At 39.7% G+C, this 21,585-nt stretch overlaps 1 long non-coding RNA gene and 1 pseudogene across 1 annotated transcript; one reads left to right on the forward strand and one right to left on the reverse strand.

Annotated features, from left to right (window-relative positions):
* Nucleotides 1-5,663: 5,663 nt before the first annotated feature.
* LOC149982604 (uncharacterized) lies at nucleotides 5,664-18,515 on the reverse strand. Its single transcript, XR_016497325.1, has 4 exons — nucleotides 17,922-18,515; nucleotides 9,201-9,262; nucleotides 8,372-8,499; nucleotides 5,664-8,226 (listed from the first exon to the last, which is right to left on the reverse strand). It is a non-coding gene; the product is annotated as an uncharacterized LOC149982604 (long non-coding RNA).
* A 1,539-nt stretch (nucleotides 18,516-20,054) lies between these two features.
* Nucleotides 20,055-21,348, forward strand: LOC110528992 (tRNA (guanine(6)-N(2))-methyltransferase THUMP3-like; annotated as a pseudogene).
* Nucleotides 21,349-21,585: the final 237 nt, after the last annotated feature.

A 21,585-nucleotide genomic window follows, 5' to 3' on the forward strand; every position in this document is an offset into this window, starting at 1 on the left:
ATAATTGAATAAGAGACATTGTTGACAATTTCCTATTATTATTATTATTATTATTATTGTTACTCAATTCTGTAGTTTGGGTAGAACCAGTGATTTCAGCAAGAAGGTAATGCCACCTAAACCACACTTGGAACTGTGTCCAGAATTGAAGTAGATCCAAGTAAATGTTTTTAGTACTGAATATTGAGCTGATAAGCCAGCACCAACTTTTTGAAGGTCCTATCAGATTTGTTAAACAGGTTTCATATTTTGACTAGTTGATGTCACAGGGACGTGTTAATGCAACAGGTCAAAATGATAAGATTAGAAGAGAGGGGCTCTGGGATTGTTTACATTAGAAGGTGCCTATTCCGCTTGACAGGACACTATATCATCTGATGTGTCTCAAGTATAATTCTCTATACACATGGTTTTATCAAGACGTCCTGTCCAAGAATCAGTAGACACAATTAATAATAAGAATTTTTAGGACTGATTTAAGATGTGCAAACTAAATGCATGTTTATTTTCTTTATTCCAGGACTGATGGAATGTCCACTACCAAGTGTGTTTGTTTTTTTACATGTTTTTTTTTTTACATGTTTACCAATGATTCTGTATCTCTCCCTTTTGAAAGACTTCCTGAGGAAAGGATGCACCTTAAAGGGCATAACAAATTAAATTCTGAAGTATCTATTGTCAGAGTTTTGCACACATGTCAATTCTCCTGATAAGAAATGTACCCCCAAAAAACTATGTAAACCTGGTACATAACATTTTTGAAATTTCTTTAACTTCTTGGCGCACCCATCCCGTTAGCGTGATCATTTTCGTCAACATCCGCTGAATTGCAAAGCGCCACATTCAAATTAAATTACTAAAAAATGTAATTTTCATGAAATCACAAGTGCAATATAGCAAAACACAACAGCTTAGCTTGTTGTTAATCCACCTGGCGTGTCAGATTTAAAAAAAACATATGACATACAGTGCCTTGCGAAAGTATTCGGCCCCCTTGAACTTTGCGACCTTTTGCCACATTTCAGGCTTCAAACATAAAGATATAAAACTGTATTTTTTTGTGAAGAATCAACAACAAGTGGGACACAATCATGAAGTGGAACGACATTTATTGGATATTTCAAACTTTTTTAACAAAACAAAAACTGAAAAATTGGGCGTGCAAAATTATTCAGCCCCCTTAAGTTAATACTTTGTAGCGCCACCTTTTGCTGCGATTACAGCTGTAAGTCGCTTGGGGTATGTCTCTATCAGTTTTGCACATCGAGAGACTGACATTTTTTCCCATTCCTCCTTGCAGAACAGCTCGAGCTCAGTGAGGTTGGATGGAGAGCATTTGTGAACAGCAGTTTTCAGTTCTTTCCACAGATTCTCTATTGGATTCAGGTCTGGACTTTGACTTGGCCATTCTAACACCTGGATATGTTAATTTTTGAACCATTCCATTGTAGATTTTGCTTTATGTTTTGGATCATTGTCTTGTTGGAAGACAAATCTCTGTCCCAGTCTCAGGTCTTTTGCAGACTCCATCAGGTTTTCTTCCAGAATGGTCCTGTATTTGGCTCCATCCATCTTCCCATCAATTTTAACCATCTTCCCTGTCCCTGCTGAAGAAAAGCAGGCCCAAACCATGATGCTGCCACCACCATGTTTGACAGTGGGGATGGTGTGTTCAGCTGTGTTGCTTTTACGCCAAACATAACGTTTTGCATTGTTGCCAAAAAGTTCAATTTTGGTTTCATCTGACCAGAGCACCTTCTTCCACATGTTTGGTGTGTCTCCCAGGTGGCTTGTGGCAAACTTTAAACAACACTTTTTATGGATATCTTTAAGAAATGGCTTTCTTCTTGCCACTCTTCCATAAAGGCCAGATTTGTGCAATATACGACTGATTGTTGTCCTATGGACAGAGTCTCCCACCTCAGCTGTAGATCTCTGCAGTTCATCCAGAGTGATCATGGGCCTCTTGGCTGCATCTCTGATCAGTCTTCTCCTTGTATGAGCTGAAAGTTTAGAGGGACGGCCAGGTCTTGGTAGATTTGCAGTGGTCTGATACTCCTTCCATTTCAATATTATCGCTTGCACAGTGCTCCTTGGGATGTTTAAAGCTTGGGAAATATTTTTGTATCCAAATCCGGCTTTAAACTTCTTCACAACAGTATCTCGGACCTGCCTGGTGTGTTCCTTGTTCTTCATGATGCTCTCTGCACTTTTAACGGACCTCTGAGACTATCACAGTGCAGGTGCATTTATACGGAGACTTGATTACACACAGGTGGATTGTATTTATCATCATTAGTCATTTAGGTCAACATTGGATCATTCAGAGATCCTCACTGAACTTCTGGAGAGAGTTTGCTGCACTGAAAGTAAAGGGGCTGAATAATTTTGCACGCCCAATTTTTCAGTTTTTGATTTGTTAAAAAAGTTTGAAATATCCAATAAATGTCGTTCCACTTCATGATTGTGTCCCACTTGTTGTTGATTCTTCACAAAAAAATACAGTTTTAGATCTTTATGTTTGAAGCCTGAAATGTGGCAAAAGGTCGCAAAGTTCAAGGGGGCCGAATACTTTCGCAAGGCACTGTATTTGTATGAACATACGATTCAACAACTGAAACAAACTGAACAAGTTCCACAGACATGTGACTAACAGAAATCGAATGATGTGTCCTGAGGGGGACACATCAGGATGAGCCTGAAGGAAGGGTACCACATGAGGGAGGGGGATGTCTTCCCTGTAACGTACAGCGTGGAGACTGCCTGCAATGACAACAAGCTCAGTCATATGATTATGTGACACACCTCCCCAGACCATGACAGACCCTCCATGTTGATCCCGCTCCAGAGTACAGGCCTCGGTGTAACGCTCATTCCTTCGATGATAAACACAAATCTGACCATCACACCTGGTGAGACAAAACCGTGACTAGTCAGTGAAGAGCACTTTTTGCCAGTCCTGTCTGGTCCAGCGATGGTGGGTTTGTGCTCATAGGCGACATTGTTGCCGGTGATGTCTGGTGAGGACCTGCCTTACAACAGGCCTACAAACCCTCAGTCCAGCTTCTCTCAGCCTATTGCGGACAGTTTGAGCACTGATGGAGGGATTGTGCGTTCCTGGTGTAACTCGGTGTTATGTTCCCCAGTTTCTGTATTGTGGTTTGTATGTGTGTGTTTTAGGAAAATGGCTTCCTGGAATCCCCCTAGCAGCTGATTGGCCGACTCCATGGCAAATTGGACGCAGCTGCCTTCAATTACCAACTCCTTCTCCAGCTATATAAGCCAGTGTTCTGTTGCTCAGAAGAGAGATGATTGCTGAGAGAATAGAGCTAAGGGTGATAGCCTGTGTTGGTTGTGTCTTAGAAAGAGCTTATTGTTATAACCTGTATTGGTTGTTGTTCAGAGAGAGTTTCTTTGATATTTTGTGTTGGTTGTTGCTCAAATAGTGTGTGTAGTATTTTGTAGCCAGTCCTGCAAAGGTATATGTATGCCAAAAGGACTGTGTTTGTGATTAGGAATTATTATGTTTGTTCTCAGGGGGGAAGGGGAAGGCACCTAGGGAGTGCTTAGGCAAGAGGCCTGCGGGCATACATAACCCGTAGTAGTTTACTGTCTATGCAAACTAGGTAAGACCTGGGTGGACCACCCCCATATTTTGGTTAGTGCACCAGGTGATGCTAGTTAGGTAAGTAGTTGTTAGACAGGTAAGATAGAAGAGGGGGCTTTGACATTTACTTTCTTTGCTTTGGTTCCGTTCAGCCTATTTTCTCAACATTACCGTGTGATTAAATAAATTCCTAGTAAACGGTAAATTCTCTGCCTTTGTCATCCTTACTCGCACCTACAGTCCCATACCTCTTTCACTCCACGGGGAGTTGCGTTGTAGCAGGGTGTTGCGTTCCCTCTTCCTAGAGGAGTTCGTAACACTCTGCCAGTTGTTGCCATCCTGTACCTGCCCCGCAGGTGTGATGTTCGGATATACCGATCCTGTGCAGGTGTTACACGTGGTCTGCCACTGCGAGGACGATCACCTGTCCATCCTGTAGCGATGTCTTAGGCGTCTCACAGTACGGACATTGCAATTTATTGCCCTGGCCACATCTGCAGTCCTCATGCCTCCTTGTGCCATTCGGATGAGCAGGGACCCTGGGCATCTTTCTTTTGGTGTTTTTCAGAGTCAGCAGAAAGGACTCTTTAGTGTCCTAAGTTTTCATAACTGTGACCTTAATTGCCTACTGTCTGTAAGCTGTTATGGGCAGGCCAACATCCAGTGAAATTGCAGAGCGTGAAATTCAAACAACAGTATTATATATATTTAACTTTCATAAAATCACAAGTGTAATACATCAAAACAAAGCTTAAATTCTTGTTAATCCAGCCGCCTTGTCAGATATCAAAAGGCTTTACGGAGAAAGCAAACCATGTGATTATCTGAGGACAGTGCCCCGCATACAAACACATGAAAAACATATTTCAACCTGGCAGGTGCGACACGAAAGTCAGAAATAGCGATATAAAAAATGCCTTACCTTTGATCTTCTGTTGACACTCAAAGGTCCCAGTTACATCACAAATGGTCATTTTGTGATAATGTCCTTCTTTATATCCATAAAAACTCAGTTTAGCTGGCGCGCTTCAGTCAATAATCCACCCAGTTTCCCTCCATCAAAACGCATACAAAATGAATCCCAAACATTACTAATAAACTTTTCCAAACATGTCAAACAGCGTTTATAATCAAACCTTAGGTACCCTAATACGTAAATAAACAAAATTTACGATGGGGAATTGTTATTGTCTTTCCCGGAGAAAAATACCAAAGAACGCGTGTTTAAACCCTTTCCAATGAAGATCTGTGAAGTTATTAGAATTTTTACAAATTATCTTTGAAACACAGGGTCCTGAAAAAGAATGTTTCTGTTTTTGCTGAGTTTACATTAAAAAAAACATATTGCATAGTTCCCTAAGAACACAAAGTGAGGCGACCAACTCTGTCGGCGCACTTTTTCAATTTAAAACACACTTTGCTGTAAGCTACTATTTACTAGTTAACAAAAAATAATGTACAGTAATTACACATGTTAAGTTTGCTGAAAATAAATCCAGTTGACAGTGAGAGGACGTTTCTTTTTGAGTTTATGTTGGTAATGGGTGACAGTTATTCTAAATGGATTTAAGTTTTTGTTAGGGTTCGTTCCTTTCGTCCTTGTCAATCATCATTGGCTCATTGGTGAAATTAGCATTACGACAATATATTTAATTAAATAATTCAAAAACCTTTTATTAATGCAATTGCAGACAGAAGTTGACAATTAGTAACTTACCGCGCATGTTTCAGAGTAAGTTCTGCATCAAACAAAAAGTCTCAAGTTGTTTTGTTACACCCTCAGTCTAGCCTGGTGATGTCACTACCTACGTCATTACCTTTTTACTCCTGAGACCAACACCCTGCCTACCAAGTTATATAAAAGGTGGCTTTTAATGTTATCTAAAACTCAGCAGTAAACGTCCACTCCCCAAAGTTGATTTATTGTGGAATGTTTGACTAGTCTTATCTCCTCCACTCCCCTGCAGAGCTCCTTCTTCACAGTCACACATTACTCAGAGGGGCCTCTTTTTAATGAGGCAGAGAGAGAGACTTAGAAAACAACTGTGGAACAATATTAAAACCTCATAATGTATATTTATTGTTCATCTGTAGTCTAGGACCCTATTAATGTAAGGAGGGAGAGGTCTTATAACCCCTCCCTTTGTATTAATTCAACATAAGAATAATCAATTATTCTCATACATCAAACATTTTGGTACTACTCTTTTCATGACCCCTAGGTGAACCCGACAGTTTTCCGGGGTCAAACACTTTCTTACTAATAGCTAGTAATGTCTCTGTACTACAGAATGTATCAGATTGTTGGATTTGTGGATTGCTAACAGACAGTGATGAGACTGCCATGTGGACCAAAGCAGGTAACCTTACAGACAGAGAGCTTGATTGGGTAAAGGATAAGGTGTTTTATATTCATATATATATATATATATTCATATATATATGTTTTATATGAAGTGTATTGCTGTTTTTTTGTTTTTGTCTTGCTTCAATACAAATCTCACCAGATTGTGTCTGCTGGATGAATTAGCCATCAACTCCCTGACCCTGTAACTGCAGTGAAGGCTGCAGTGAGGTCCCCAATGTGATAGGGGAGTACAAGCCAATTTGCAAAAAAAGGTTTCAGCAGTGTGTTATTCTCTTTGACATTTGGAGGTCTGCACTCTACAAAATGTATTGTTATTTACACAAATGCATTGAGATACTAATCTGTCATTAACATGCTGAAATGTCATTGCCAGTATCCATAAATGAAATTGTGTAATGAAGCATATGTGTAACTGTATGAAGCGAAGGTCTTAAGTTAAAACATTCTACTGCAATAGTTTTACAAGTTGGATTGTGCAAACCAGAATGAAGGGTTTGTCTTTGGTTTTATGTGTTGATTTTTTTTACAAACCAGAATGAAGGGTTTGAAAGTGTGTGGTTTTATGCGTTGATTTTGTTTACTTACTCATTTGATAGTTTATGGAATAACCAAATTAATAAAATGTTACTAAGAGGTTCCAACCAACTAAATGCACCAAGTACACATGTCGATCAGGAGCTCTGTCGGGGCAGTTCCGTTAAATCTCTTATATACTGGTTACAGACACGTTACATAGGCATGGTTCATAGGGTTGGTTCCGGCATTTGTCTGGCACCGACTCCTATCTTAGAACAAATTCTGGTCGTTCTGACAGATGTTCCTAAGGAGGGTGTCATGTCTTCCCCCTTATACCTTTATCAAGCACAGGCAGGAACCAAGGATTGGTTATGCCACTAAGACAATGTGAACATTTTCAAGGCTGTCTCTTTGCAAGAAATCACATTCCATCTGCTCATCACTTGTGTGATAATAATCATAAAATGTGAAGGTAAGCATTAGATTTTAGCTTCTGTATCAAAATACATCATTGTCATAAATCATAATAAAGGTTATACTTAACAGGAGTGAATCTAATTGCATTCATATGTAATGGGTGCGTGTTGGTGGCAGGGAAGTCAGGCGCAGGAGTACGAACTTGGTAAAAACGTTGTTGTTTAATAAATGCTGATAAAACTCCAAAAACCAAAATGTACAAAATAACAAAAGTGGGTACAAAACCAGTCGCACACCAACATAATACATGCACATCACATACAAACAAACAATCTCTGACAAGGACATGAGGGGAAACAGAAGGTTAAATACACACACATGTAATTGATGGGATTGGAACCAGGTGTGAAGGAAGACAAGACAAAACCAATAAAAAATTCAAAAATGGATCACTGATGGCTAGAAGGCCGGTGACGTCGACCGCCGAACACCGCCCGAACAAGGAGAGGGACCGACTTCGGCCGAAGTCGTGACATCATAATCATAATACCAAAGCTAAAATCTACAATCAAAGTAGTAAGTAAACAAAATCAACGCATAAAACTTTCAAACCCTTCATTCTTGGTTGTACAATCCAACTTGCAAAACCATGGCTTAAGACTTTCACTTCATACAGTTACACATATGCTTCATTACACTATTTTTTTTATGGATTGGCTTGTTAATGACCAATCGGTATTTCAATGCTTTTCTAGTCTAAAGTACTATAACTTTCGCAGTGTGCGGACCTCCACAATCAACCTGATACCCCAAATAAACAATTTTGGATAAGTCTAAATGAATTATGGGCATTGCTGACCACCCCCTTCCCTCCCAGCACTCATTCTTCTAGCGTTTCAGTTCGACCTCCCAATGGCACATGTTAAAAGTGGATGGCCCTTGATAATGACCTCATTTTTCTCACCTGAGCCTCCACTGTCCTTTACAGTCCATTAAGTCTTGTCCATTTTCCTACCAGTACACCAGCAGCATGAGAGAAGTTTGGACGGGATCTCTCTCCATGCCCATTCCACGTGGACTCATGGCGCACTCCAGAGAGAAAAGGAATGAGAGAGAAGGCAGTTGATAGCTTCGACTGGATGCTGTGTATAGGTTGCTGGCTTGGACTCCGATCCCACGGTAGAAGTGGTGAAGAACCATAGTGAACGCCATTGTCGCCATTACTTTAGCCGGTTAGAGGGGTGAGGTTCACACTGTTCTCAGATTAATTATCCCTTCCATGCATCTAGATATCATCTGTGGTCACCTTCGCCATAACCTCGAGAGAAGACAGACCAGAACAACAGTTTAGTTTAGGGCATTTCTGTTTCAGGAAATCCAGACAATTCACTGTATGACATTACTACTGCTAATATTCTTAATACAAATGTCTAAGACAAATGTCAAAGAGAATAACAACACACAGTTGAAACCATTTTTTTCTCCAAAGTAGCTTATACTCCATCTTGGCGATCTCACCGCAGAGTTACAGGGTCAGGGAGTCAGAGGGCTAATCCTTAGGGAGAAATCCCGACCATTCAGAAGACCCAATCTGGTGAGATTTGTATTGAAGCAAGACATAAACAAACAACACAACAATACACTTCTTCATATAAAAATAGAGGTGGGGAAAACTTCACTGCCTCATCAAAATAACTAATAAAATTTGAATTACAACCCTTGATGACTCCATCTTAACGTAATTGTATCCCGTAAGGTAATAGTAAAATGGACTAGAGACAGGTGTATCTCATTCAGGGGCAGCACTCTCTCTCCTTCTCATGTTCTGAATCACACAAGACTGTTGATAAATTATAAACTACTTCCTAATTATTAGTGTTTACATATCCCATTTAAATCTCACCCAATATCTCTAGTCTTTCTAGTGAGGGTGATCAGGCCTCACCAGAAAGTCAGGACAGAGGTCATTCATCCCCATTTAAGTGAGTGTTTCTTTACTTGTACCTCAGACATTATTTAAAGATATTTCAAACATATTGTGTATAAGGTTTACATTTGGGTTTTTCAATACATTTTTTATCAAGAGAATTTACATGTGTTCAACCAAAACTCAATAGACAATAGATACTTCAGAACATTTTCATTTGTGTGCCCTTTAAGGTGCATCCTTTATAACCTGTGAAATCCACACTTAAACCAAAAGAAAAAGACCCCACACAATAAATCAGATTTAACACCACTAACAAAGTTTCATAACATATAAAAGCTCCCTTAACAACCGGATTCGGTTACCTTTATAGTGTATAGTGCACAGGCTCATCGACTGCTCTCCTAAGGCACCTGCCTCAGGAAGCCTTTCAAAGGGAGAGATACAGAATCATTGGTAAACATGTCAAAGAAACTTGGTAGAGGACATTCCATAAGTCCTGGAAGAAAGAAAATAAATGTCTTAATCAGTCCTAAAAAATCTTAAGCTTAATTGAGTTTACAGGTCCAAATCCCCATCATTTGCGTGAAGAAAAGGTGGAGATACCTAGGGAGAAGGTCAGGATGCCTTGTTAGGATTCTTAGGCGAGCGAGGGAATCGCCATTTCCATCGGTTCTATTGGCCAAAGTTCAATCACTGGAAAACAAACTCGATGATCTACAGTCGAGACTATCCTATCAACGGGACATTAAAATCTGTAATATCTTATGATTCACGAGTCGTGTCTGAACAACGACATAATGTAGAACTGGCTGATTTTTCTGTGCATCGCTAGGACAGAATAGCTACATCTGATGAGACAAGGGGCAGGGGTGTGTGTCTATTTGTCAATAACTGCTGGTGCGCAAAGTCTAATGTTAAAGAAGTCTTGAGGTATTGCTCGCATGAGGTAGAGTACCTCATGATAAGGTGTGGACCACACTATCTACCAAGAGACTTCTTATCTATATTATTCGTAGCCATCTATATACCACTACAAACCGATGCTGGCACTAACCGCACTCAACAAGCTGTAGAAGGCCATAAGCAAACAAGAAAATGCTCATTCAGAAGCAGCACTCCTAGTGGCCGGGGACTATAATGCAAGCAAATTTAAATCTGTTGGACCTAATTTTGACCAGCATGTCACGTGCAACCAGAGGGGGAAAAATCTAGACCACCTTTACTCCACACACAGAGACCCATACAAAGCTCTCCCTCGCCCTCCATTTGGCAAATCTGACCATAACTCCATCCTCCTGATTCCTGCTTACAAGCTAAAACAAAAGCAGGAAGTACCAGTGACTCACTTAATACCGAAGTGGTCCAACGCTACAGGACTGTTTTTCTAGCACAGACTGGAATACAGTGCCTTGCGAAAGTATTCGGCCCCCTTGAACTTTGCGACCTTTTGCCACATTTCAGGCTTCAAACATAAAGATATAAAACTGTATTTTTTTGTGAAGAATCAACAGCCAGTGGGACACAATCATGAAGTGGAACGACATTTATTGGATATTTCAAACTTTTTTAACAAATCAAAAACTGAAAATTTGGGCGTGCAAAATTATTGGAGAGCATTTGTGAACAGCAGTTTTCAGTTCTTTCCACAGATTCTCAATTGGATTCAGGTCTGGACTTTGACTTGGCCATTCTAACACCTGGATATGTTTATTTTTGAACCATTCCATTGTAGATTTTGCTTTATGTTTTGGATCATTGTCTTGTTGGAAGACAAATCTCCGTCCCAGTCTCAGGTCTTTTGCAGACTCCATCAGGTTTTCTTCCAGAATGGTCCTGTATTTGGCTCCATCCATCTTCCCATCAATTTTAACCATCTTCCCTGTCCCTGCTGAAGAAAAGCAGGCCCAAACCATGATGCTGCCACCACCATGTTGGACAGTGGGGATGGTGTGTTCAGAGTGATGAGCTGTGTTGCTTTTACGCCAAACATAACGTTTTGCATTGTTGCCAAAAAGTTCAATTTTGGTTTCATCTGACCAGAGCACCTTCTTCCACATGTTTGGTGTGTCTCCCAGGTAGCTTGTGGCAAACTTTAAACAACACTTTTTATGGATATCTTTAAGAAATGGCTTTCTTCTTGCCACTCTTCCATAAAGGCCAGATTTGTGCAATATACGACTGATTGTTGTCCTATGGACAGAGTCTCCCACCTCAGCTGTAGATCTCTGCAGTTCATCCAGAGTGATCATGGGCCTCTTGGCTGCATCTCTGATCAGTCTTCTCCTTGTATGAGCTGAAAGTTTAGAGGGACGGCCAGGTCTTGGTAGATTTGCAGTGGTCTGATACTCCTTCCATTTCAATATTATCGCTTGCACAGTGCTCCTTGGGATGTTTAAAGCTTGGGAAATATTTTTGTATCCAAATCCGGCTTTAAACTTCTTCACAACAGTATCTCGGACCTGCCTGGTGTGTTCCTTGTTCTTCATGATGCTCTCTGCGCTTTTAACAGACCTCTGAGACTATCACAGTGCAGGTGCATTTATACGGAGACTTGATTACACACAGGTGGATTGTATTTATCATCATTAGTCATTTAGGTCAACATTGGATCATTCAGAGATCCTCACTGAACTTCTGGAGAGAGTTTGCTGCACTGAAAGTAAAGGGGCTGAATAATTTTGCACGCCCAATTTTTCAGTTTTTGATTTGTTAAAAAAGTTTGAAATATCCAATAAATGTCGTTCCACTTCATGATTGTGTCCCACTTGTTGTTGATTCTTCACAAAAAAATACTGTTTTATATCTTTATGTTTGAAGCCTGAAATGTGGCAAAAGGTCGCAAAGTTCAAGGGAGCCGAATACTTTCGCAAGGCACTGTATGTTCTGTGATTCATCCAATGGCATTGAGGGGTGTACCACCTCAGTCACCAGCTTCATCAATAAGTGCATTGAGGACGTTGTCCCCACAGTGACCGTACGTACATAGCCCAATCAGAAGCCATGGATTACAGGCAACATCCGCACCGAGCTAAAGGCTAGAGCTGCTGCCTTTAAGGAGTGGGAGACTAATTCGGACGCTTTTAAGAAATCCCACTGTATATAGCCTCGTTATTGTCATGTAATTCTGTTACTTTTTATTTTTACTTTATTTATAACTATTTTTTTAACTGCACTGTTGGTTAAGGGCTTGTAAGTAAGCATTTCACGGTAAGGTTGTATTCCTGTTGTATTCGGCGCATGTGACAAATAAAATTTGATTTGATTTGAAGTCTTGGTAAAACCATGTATATACAGAATTAGACTTCAGACACAACAGATGATACGGTTTCCTGTAAAGCGGAATAGGCACCTTCTAAAGGAAACAATCCCAGGTCCCCTCACTTGTAATTGTAATCTTTTTTGACCTGTTGCATTGACATACAGTTCTGCACTAACTGTCCCTGGGACATAAAGTAGTCAAAATATGAAACCTCTGACATTACCTTCTTACTTAAATAATTTGTGCTACCCAAACTATAACTATAAAAGTTTAAAACTATTAAATTGAATAATAATTGGATCTTGTCAAAAATGTGTCTTATTCATACCTCTGTCCCAAATTTCCCCACTGTGTCCCTTACAGCCTGTTTGAGTTCAGTTAGTTCTGGCTGCTATCTATTGTTCCACAGGAAACTTATCTCTAACCCAAACACCAAATGGTGGCCTCTAATTTAAAATCAGTCCCAACGCTCTGTTCGTCATGTGACCTTATATTGAAACAAATTAAATGTATGTTATTTTAAGATTAACATGTGCTGAATTTATAAAATACATCTGCCAATTCAGAAAGAAAGAGAAACTTTGGAGGGAGCTTCCTTTTTTAAGTTAGCACTTGAGAATAGAGACTCTTTCTGGGATGAACTTTCACAATACCTGGGCTTGCGCTGTCGATCAGTCCCCTATCGATGTCCCCTACTAAGTCTCTACCTAACAAGTTAAACTCTAGTAACCCATTATACTTTCATACATTGTTACTTTATCAAATCTCGTTAATCATTATATATTAATTTCTCTTAACGCTTTTTAAACCACTTACGTACGTCTACGTGTGGGTGTGCAAGTTGTATATAGTTATTACTATTTTTCTCCATTGTGACTTTATCAAAACTCTAGTAACCGAGTTTACTTCACCAATTCGTCCTTTAGACTTTTTTTCACCTTTATTTAACCAGGTAGGCCAGTTGAGAACAAGTTCTATTCATACAGGGGTTTAGATATTTACACTAGTTGTTCTATTTAACAGCATATTTGGGAATAGTACTTTCATATCTCTCACATACACAGATTCCCTACATAACGTTACAGATCATGAATGCCTACAGACATCCACACCACTGATGTGCATCAACAACTCTAAATGCCTACAATAACACCTCTTGCTATTATCAGTGGTTTTCAGACCATGTAGACCACATATGTCAGAGTCAAGGCCCGCGGGCCACATCCGGCCCGCAAGAAGGTTTTTTACGGCCCCTGGGATGATCTTGATTTATTATTAGAACCGGCCCGCAGCAAGCCGGCAGCCCGCAGATCTTTTACACGCACCAATACTACATTTCCCACAATGCAAAGGTGACGCACCGAGCAGTAGGCTGCTTCATTTCAATATTTATTGGCACAGCAGTCGTCAGCATCACAGTAAAATTAACTTTCAGATACCCATCAAAAATGGCAAAACGGAAGGTGGATACTGAGAACCGGGGGTTTCAAACAAGGTGGGAGTCGGAGTATATGTTCACGAAGGTAGCTGGAAAACCTGTGTGTCTTCTGTGTGGAGAAAGTGTGGCGGTACTGAAAGAGTATAATCTGAGACGACATTATGAAACGAAACACGCGGACAAAAACAAGAATATGGACATGGAACAAAGGCTACAAAAGGCCAGTTTTATTTTGGCAGAAGAGATCGCTAAATCAGCCCGGCCATTTACGGAGGGGGATTTCATCAAAAACTGCATGATTAAAGTTTGTGACGAAGTTTGCCCAGAAAAAAGGCAACTCTTTTTAAATGTGAGTCTGAGCAGAAACACCATTGCCGAGAGAGTAGACCAGTTGTCCATCAATCTAAAAGAGCAGCTTGTGAAAAAGGGAAAAGATTTTATTGCATATTCCTTGGCTGTGGATGAGAGCACCGACATTTCTGACATTGCCCAGTTGTCAATTTTCATCCGCGGAGTGGACTCCAACCTAAGCGTGACAGAGGAGTTTTTGGCTTTACGTCCTATGCATGGCACAACTACGGGGCATGATTTGTATGAAGAGGTGTCAAGATGTGTAAATGAGATGGAGCTGCCTTGGGAAAAACTCGTGGGTTTGACAACCGACGGAGCACCTGCGATGTGTGGACACAGGAGCGGACTGGTGGCGAAGATACGGGAAAAGATGCAAGAGGAAAACGCGACAGGTGAGCTGACAGCTTATCATTGTATCATACACCAGGAAGCGTTGTGCGGTAAAGCCTTGAAAATGGAGCATGTAATGAGCATCATCACGCGCACAGTTAACTTTATCAGAGCCAAAGGTTTGAATCACCGCCAGTTCAAGGCATTTCTGACGGAGTTAGAAACGGAGCATGGTGATTTGCCTTATCACACAGAGGTGCGATGGCTAAGCCAGGGAAAGGTGCTTCAAAGATGTTTCGAGCTTCGTGAGGAGATTTGTCTGTTCTTGGACAGCAAAGGGAAAGACACAACACAACTCCGAGACGAAATGTTTCTGTGTGAAATGGCTTTTCTGTGTGACATTACGAGTCATCTGAATGCAATAAACTTGCAGCTGCAGGGTCGGGATCGTGTCATCTCTGATATGTACAGTACAGTGAAGGCATTTAAAACCAAACTGACTCTGTGGGAGACGCAGATGCGGAAAGAAAATTTGAGCCACTTTCCCAGCTGCCAGACCATGAAAGAGAAGCTCTCTACCAGTGCGTTCCCGAGCACACAGTTGGCTGATAAAATAGGTATGCTTGCCGCTGACTTTCGACGCCGATTTGCTGACTTTGAAGCACAAAAAAGCAGGTTGGAACTGCTCGGTAACCCATTTGCTGTTGACGTGGAAAGCTCACCACCAAACCTCCAAATGGAGTTGATTGACCTCCAATGCAATGATGCACTGAGGGCAAAATATGCGGCAGTGGGTGCTGCGGAGTTCGCCCGTTTCCTCCCCGGCACAATGCCCCAGCTGCGCATCCAGGCTGCTCAAACGTTGTCTATGTTTGGCAGCACATACCTGTGTGAACAACTGTTTTCTTTGATGAACCTGAACAAAACATCACACAGAAGTCGACTTACTGCTGAACACCTCCACTCAATTCTGAGGATTTCTTCAGCTCAGAGCCTTACCCCGAACATTGATGAACTTGTGGAAAAGATGGGACACCACCAAGTATCACCCTCAACCTCAAACAAGTGAACATTACTGTGCAATCACATATTTAGAGTTTTTACTCAGTTCAAGTTTAAAAGTTAAAATGTAATATTTGTTTTCACTGCATGTTACTTCTCCTTAAACAAAGTGTTGTTTTTGATTAATAGATTTTTGCACTTTATTTTTTTGTATTTCAATCCAATTATATTTTAAAAATATTTCAGTTGAGTGGATGATAGAAAATTGCTATTATTGTTTTTTCTTTGAAGTAAATTTAGCCCACTTTTGCTAAAATAGAAAATATAGTCTACTGATGGTGCCTTGAATACCGGTTTCTTTCATTTAATGTTCATGTTATGGGGATATTTATATAAAGGAAATTTGTCTTTTGTGTCTGTTGAAAATTAAAGATTACTGACAGAGCCATAAGAAAATATTGCTTTATTTATCTGATCATATTGTAATATATTTGTTAGGTTTTCAGTAGGTTCAATTAGGTTCACTAGACTATATGCGTCATTTAAAAATTTTTCAATGAACATTCGAACAGTCCGGCCCTCGTCTTGTAGCTGATTTTTTTATTTGGCCCTCCGTCCATTTGACTTTGACACCCCTGATGTAGACTATCGTTACACATGTGAGTAGTAACTGCAGACACATGTAGACACTTCTGAGCTATTCACCATATGTATCTTCAACAGTTCCAGTGATTCTCCGACCACGTAGACACTTCTCTTATAAATCCCTACAGACAATTGTCAGTGGCGCCTCCTGCCCTCACTCTAGCCTTCTCCTAAGACTAGCTTGCCGCTAATTCCTAAACATATATAATAACCGTAGATAACACTATAGATTGAAGAACTCAGCTCATAGAACTGGTTTGGGTATCCATTCAGACACACACTCAGTAATCTCCCATATTACCTCTTTCACACCGGAGCATGTTCCCTGACAGCTCTCATTCTCTCAGTACTTAATAGTAATAATATATCTGATTGTTCTAAATCTCTTATTATCCAGATTTCAATCAGCTTATTATCCACATTTCTATCATCTTAACACATCCTTTTCACACTCACACAACTCTCACATCCAAATTCACTATTCCCAAACACACTCAGTAATCTCCCTTATTACCCTATGTGCATCTCTGCACCATATATATCTTTTACAAAAATACACAATAACACCATGTGCTATTACTAGTGGCTGCAGGCCACATAGACACATCCCTTATAAATGCCATGCTTTCCATGGTACCGTTACTTGCTCTAGTCTTTTCTATAAGACTAGCTCTAGCCTTCTTACATCATATGTATCACTGCCAAGGTTCCAATAAAGTCTAAATTTAACCATAGTCTCTACAATAGCTATAGTTTGAGCATCAGTAGTCCCTATAGCATCACATCCATAGTAGCTATGGTCCCTATAGCATCATATTCCCTACAGCATCTATAGTCCCTAAGCATCCATAGTATCAATAGTTTATATAGTCATAAATGCTATGGTCTCTATAGACTCTATAGTCTTGTCGCATACATATAGAATAACACACACACTTTCATACATTCACTCAGTACCTATTATCCAAATTTCAATCAGCTTAATAGCCTAATTTAAATCCTGTTATTATCCCATTTTCAACCAGCTTAATAGCCTAATTTAAATCCTGTTATTATCCCATTTTCAATCAGCTTAATAGCCTAATTTAAATCCTGTTATTATCCCATTTTCAATCGGCTTAATAGCCTAATTTAAATCCTGTTATTATCCCATTTTCAATCAGCTTAATACTTTCCACACTCACACAACTCACATCCACATTCGCTTTGTGCTATTACTTGACTTAGGACTAGTGGTACCCTCCTCCATTTTTATGTTTAGTTTTATTGATTTTGTTATTTTTTATACAAATTAGTTTAAATTGACTTACTGAAATCAGAAGACGTCCCTCAATTGTTTGTGAATGTTGTGTCTCCTAATGGGTAGCTCACAGTAAGGGTCTGGTCTTTTGGTCAGATGGGAATTTCCCTCACGCTTCATTTTATGTGCCACCGGTCATAAAATGTGCCACCGGTTTTCCTCACATCATCCTGTTCTACACATGGGAAACTCGAAGTCAAGCTTAAATTGTTTGTTAAACAAATCATTGTTTATTATCAGTGCGCTGGAGAGGTTCCAACCAACTCAATGCTCCATGTACACATGTCGATCAGGAGCTCTCTCAGAGCAGTCCCGTTACATCTCTTATATACTGGTTACAGACATGTTACATAGGTATAGTTCATAGGGTTGGTTCTGTCATGTGTTCTGTCATCTATCTTTATAGAACATATTATTAGATAGTCCTAAGGAGGGGGTCATGTCGCCCCTCACCCTCATATCTTTACCAAGCACAGGTAGAAACCAAGGATTATTTATGATTAACATCATTTTCAAGGTTGTCTCTTCACAAGATAACATTTCCATCACAGACCTCTCCAGCTTGCTGTTAATAAACAATAATTCATTTAAGATTGACCTAGTGTGTAGAATTTCCACGACACTAGCTAGGTAGGTAGTTAGCAAACGTAGCTACACACAATAATACCAGTAAGACAATAACCGCATGTAAAGTAGCTAGTTGGCTGTAAAATCTCCTAAACAAACTGCACTATCAATTTTGGAGTCTACAATCTCACCATGTTCAACCTGCAGATAGATGTGCCTCAGAGTGGAGTCTGACATTCGCAGCGGCAAATATACTTTTGAGGAGATGGTAAACGTTTCCCATGCTACGTGGGCAGCGCGGTGCATTCTGGGCGATTCTGGGAAAAGGAACGCTCTCTTTCAAGAACCAAAGAGGTAGACATATAGGAAAAATTGCTAGACCCTCCATTAAATTACAAATTATCTTGAGGTAGGAATATTCCGAAAATTTGATCGATGGCTCATTCGAAAGAAGACATCCTCTGAAGTTGTGACATCTGCCAGTGTTGAAATTTGACATGTATGATAGATGTTTTCGAGATCTAAAAGTCTTATTCCTATTGACTTCCGGTGTGGTGAGACTTTATCACGGTGCTACGTCATATCCAAGCCAGATTTCCACGTGCTTGAATTCCAATAACTCAGAAACACGTGAAAAGATTAAATGACCGAGGGAATTAATAGAACATCACTCAGAGATGCACAAAAACAATATAACATTCAAAATGGGTGAACCTTTTCTTTAAGTCCCCTAGCTGTGCTTTTCAGAAACTGAAGCGAGCACACTTGCAGTTTTTTGTTTCTTACTGTTATTATTTACGCTATCTGATAACGGTCCATTAGAAATCGCAATCTGCGTCAGGTTGTCATCATTTGAAAACCTATTCTATTGCCAGCATGACTAGCTAAGTTATCAAATACAATCTTAGTGGTTTGCTTTCACAAAGCACTTTAGAGAAACACATAGTCATTTTGTTGCACGTAGAATTGAGTCATGAGTGCATTCAGCCCTAGCTACTTTGTTGCTTAGACAAAGTAATTTCTGTAAATTCTTATTTATTTCATGTGATTAGTAATCATGTTAAAGTCAACACTGTTACGTGAACTGAACTCTTGTTTACAGTTTTTTTAATAACTTTGTCAAAAGAAGCATTGAACATCTAATAGTCAAATCTGTGTAAAAGCAGCTGAGCTGGTTCTACTCTTGTTGTTCAATTGTTGGTGTTTTATGTTTTTTTCTTTAACCTTTTATTTAACTAGGCAAGTCAGTTAAGAACAAATTCTTATTTACAATGACAGCCTAAGAACAGTGGGTTAACTGCCTTGTTCAGGGGAAGAACGACAGATTTTTACCTTGTCAGCTCGGGGATTTGATCTAGCAACCTTCCAGTTACAGGCCCAACACTCCAACCACTGGGCTACCTGCCTCCCCAGGTAGGGGGTCGAGAATAACATATCAACCCTATTAACATAGACAGTTGACCTAGAAATGTTTTAACAATTTCAAAAACAATTGTGTAGCTTGCATTAAATTGCCCCTCTGTTGCACATAACAAGCATCCATTCCCGCTGTCACAAGGGGATATATTCACACCCCTTGACTTGTTCCACATTTTGTTGTGTTGCAGCCTGATTTAAAAAATTGATTAAATTGAGATTTTGTGTCACTGGCCTACACAAAATAACACAGAATGTCAAAGTGTAATTATGTTTTTAGGATTTTCATTTTTTATAAAAAAATGAAAAGCTGAAATGTCTTGAGTCAATAAGTATTCAACCCCTTTGTTATGGCAAGTCTAAATAAGTTCAGGAGTAGAAAATGGCTTAAGAAGTCACAGTGTGCAATAATAGTGTACATACAAAAGCAGACATTAAATATCCCTTTGAGCCTAGTGAAGTTATTAATCACGCTTTGGATGGTAACAGTACACCCAGTCAATACAGGCGTCCTTCCTAACTCAGTTTGCCGGAGAGTAAGAAAACCACTCAGGGATTTCACAATGAGGCCAATGGTGACTTTATAACGGTTAGAGTTTAATGGTTGTGATAGGAGAAAACTGAGGATGGATCAACAACATTGTAGTTACTCCACAATACTAACGTAATTGACAAAGTGAGAAGGAAGCCTGTACAGAATAAAAAATATTCCAAATCTTGTTTGCAATAAGGCACTAAAGTAAAACTGCAAAAAATGTGGCAAAGAAATTAACTTTATGTCCTGAATACAAAGCATTATGTTTGGGGCAAACACAACACATCACAAAGTAACACTCTTTGTATTTTCAAGCATGGTGGTGGCTGCATCATGTTATAGGTATGCTTGTCATCGGCAAGTTTACCTAGAAATGCTCACAGCTGTAAACTAAATCTAAAGGTACTGTATGGCTAATTTATGGTGGACATTTCAACCCTGTTACTTTAATTGGCACCAACTATAGTAATTTTATTAATTTTTATTAATTTAGAGCTGGATTATTATTATTTTTAGTTAAATTGAACATGTGCTCTTTATGACAGAATGTTGAAATTAGGTTTATTATTTATTAAAACAAAATACCCAATTACACTTCCCAAAATGCACTATTTGCACTATTTTGGTAGACTATCACAAGAGTGTTGTGATTAGAATGAAATAAGAATGTTTTTTTAAACCCATCTTAAAATCTTGATGTGTTCATAAAACCTTTGATTAACTTTGCACACATCACAAAAGCCTAGCTTTTTTTAACCTGTGCCTCCTCTTTCTAGGTGCATAATCTGATGTCTGTGGACAACTTGTTTGTTGTGAATGAAGAGTATGACAACTATCAGTTTAAAGACTCAAAGGTGTATCTCTCTTCATTACAGCACAGCCAATAAGGAACCTGAATTCTTGCACTTTCATTTCAACTACAACATTCACGTTGCATGAAAGACCAGTCACCTACACTGTATAACACGCCTCTCCCTCTTAAGGTATTTGATAGAAGCACTACCCTTTCTGTCATTGGAGGACTTGCAGAAGTTGGCCTCCAAGCTGCCATGGACCAATGCATTGAAGGTCTGGAAACTGAACACCTCTCTGAAGAAGAACAGGCGACCCCATAGACGGCCCCAAGGGGAGAGGAGGGTGAGATAGAGACCAAGGCAAAGCCAACAAAGACATTGTGGAGAAGGATGCCAATGAGACTGTCACCACAGAGACCTAGAAGCTGGAGCCTGAGGTACCTACTGCAGGCCAGAGTAGTGTCAGGCAGGGAAGGCCGGGCCTCCTGACCTGGAGAACAGCACCCAGGCTGAGCAGCCGGCGGTGGAGGGGCAGGAGCACAGGGGTTAAGGTGCTGAAGTTCAGTGTGACGTGCAGGAGAAAAACACAGCTTCTCCAACGAGACTGCAAGGGACTTTGGTGGAGCCATGCAAGACTTCTTCAAGTGGAAAGCGGAGATGACCAAGTTTGATATCATTGTAAACATAACATAACATTGCAGCCTGTTCAATTGGGAAAGGCACCCACTGAATTCCTCTGCCCTAACCAAAAGAAACCCCCACGGTCACATGCTTGTTAAGATAATCCTTTGAGACACATAACTCTTGAAATGATTACTTTACAAAGAAAACAAAGAGGGAAGAAATAACAGTTCTGAGTATAAATATTTTCCATCAAAATAAATAGTTATGGTCACGTAATGTTTATATACACCTTAGCCAAATACATTTCAACTCAGTTTTTCACAATTCCTGACATTTAACCCAAGTAAAAATTCCCTGTCTTATGTCAGTTAGGATCAACAGTTTATTTTAAGAATGTGAAATTTCATAATAATAGTTGAGTCATTTATTTCAGCTTTTATTTCTTTCATCACATTCCCAGTGGGTCAGAAGTTTACATACACTCAA

This window comes from Oncorhynchus mykiss, chromosome 7 (assembly GCF_057628025.1).
Source record: "Oncorhynchus mykiss isolate SJ-2025 chromosome 7, ASM5762802v1, whole genome shotgun sequence".
NCBI classification, from domain to species: Eukaryota; Metazoa; Chordata; class Actinopteri; order Salmoniformes; family Salmonidae; genus Oncorhynchus; species Oncorhynchus mykiss.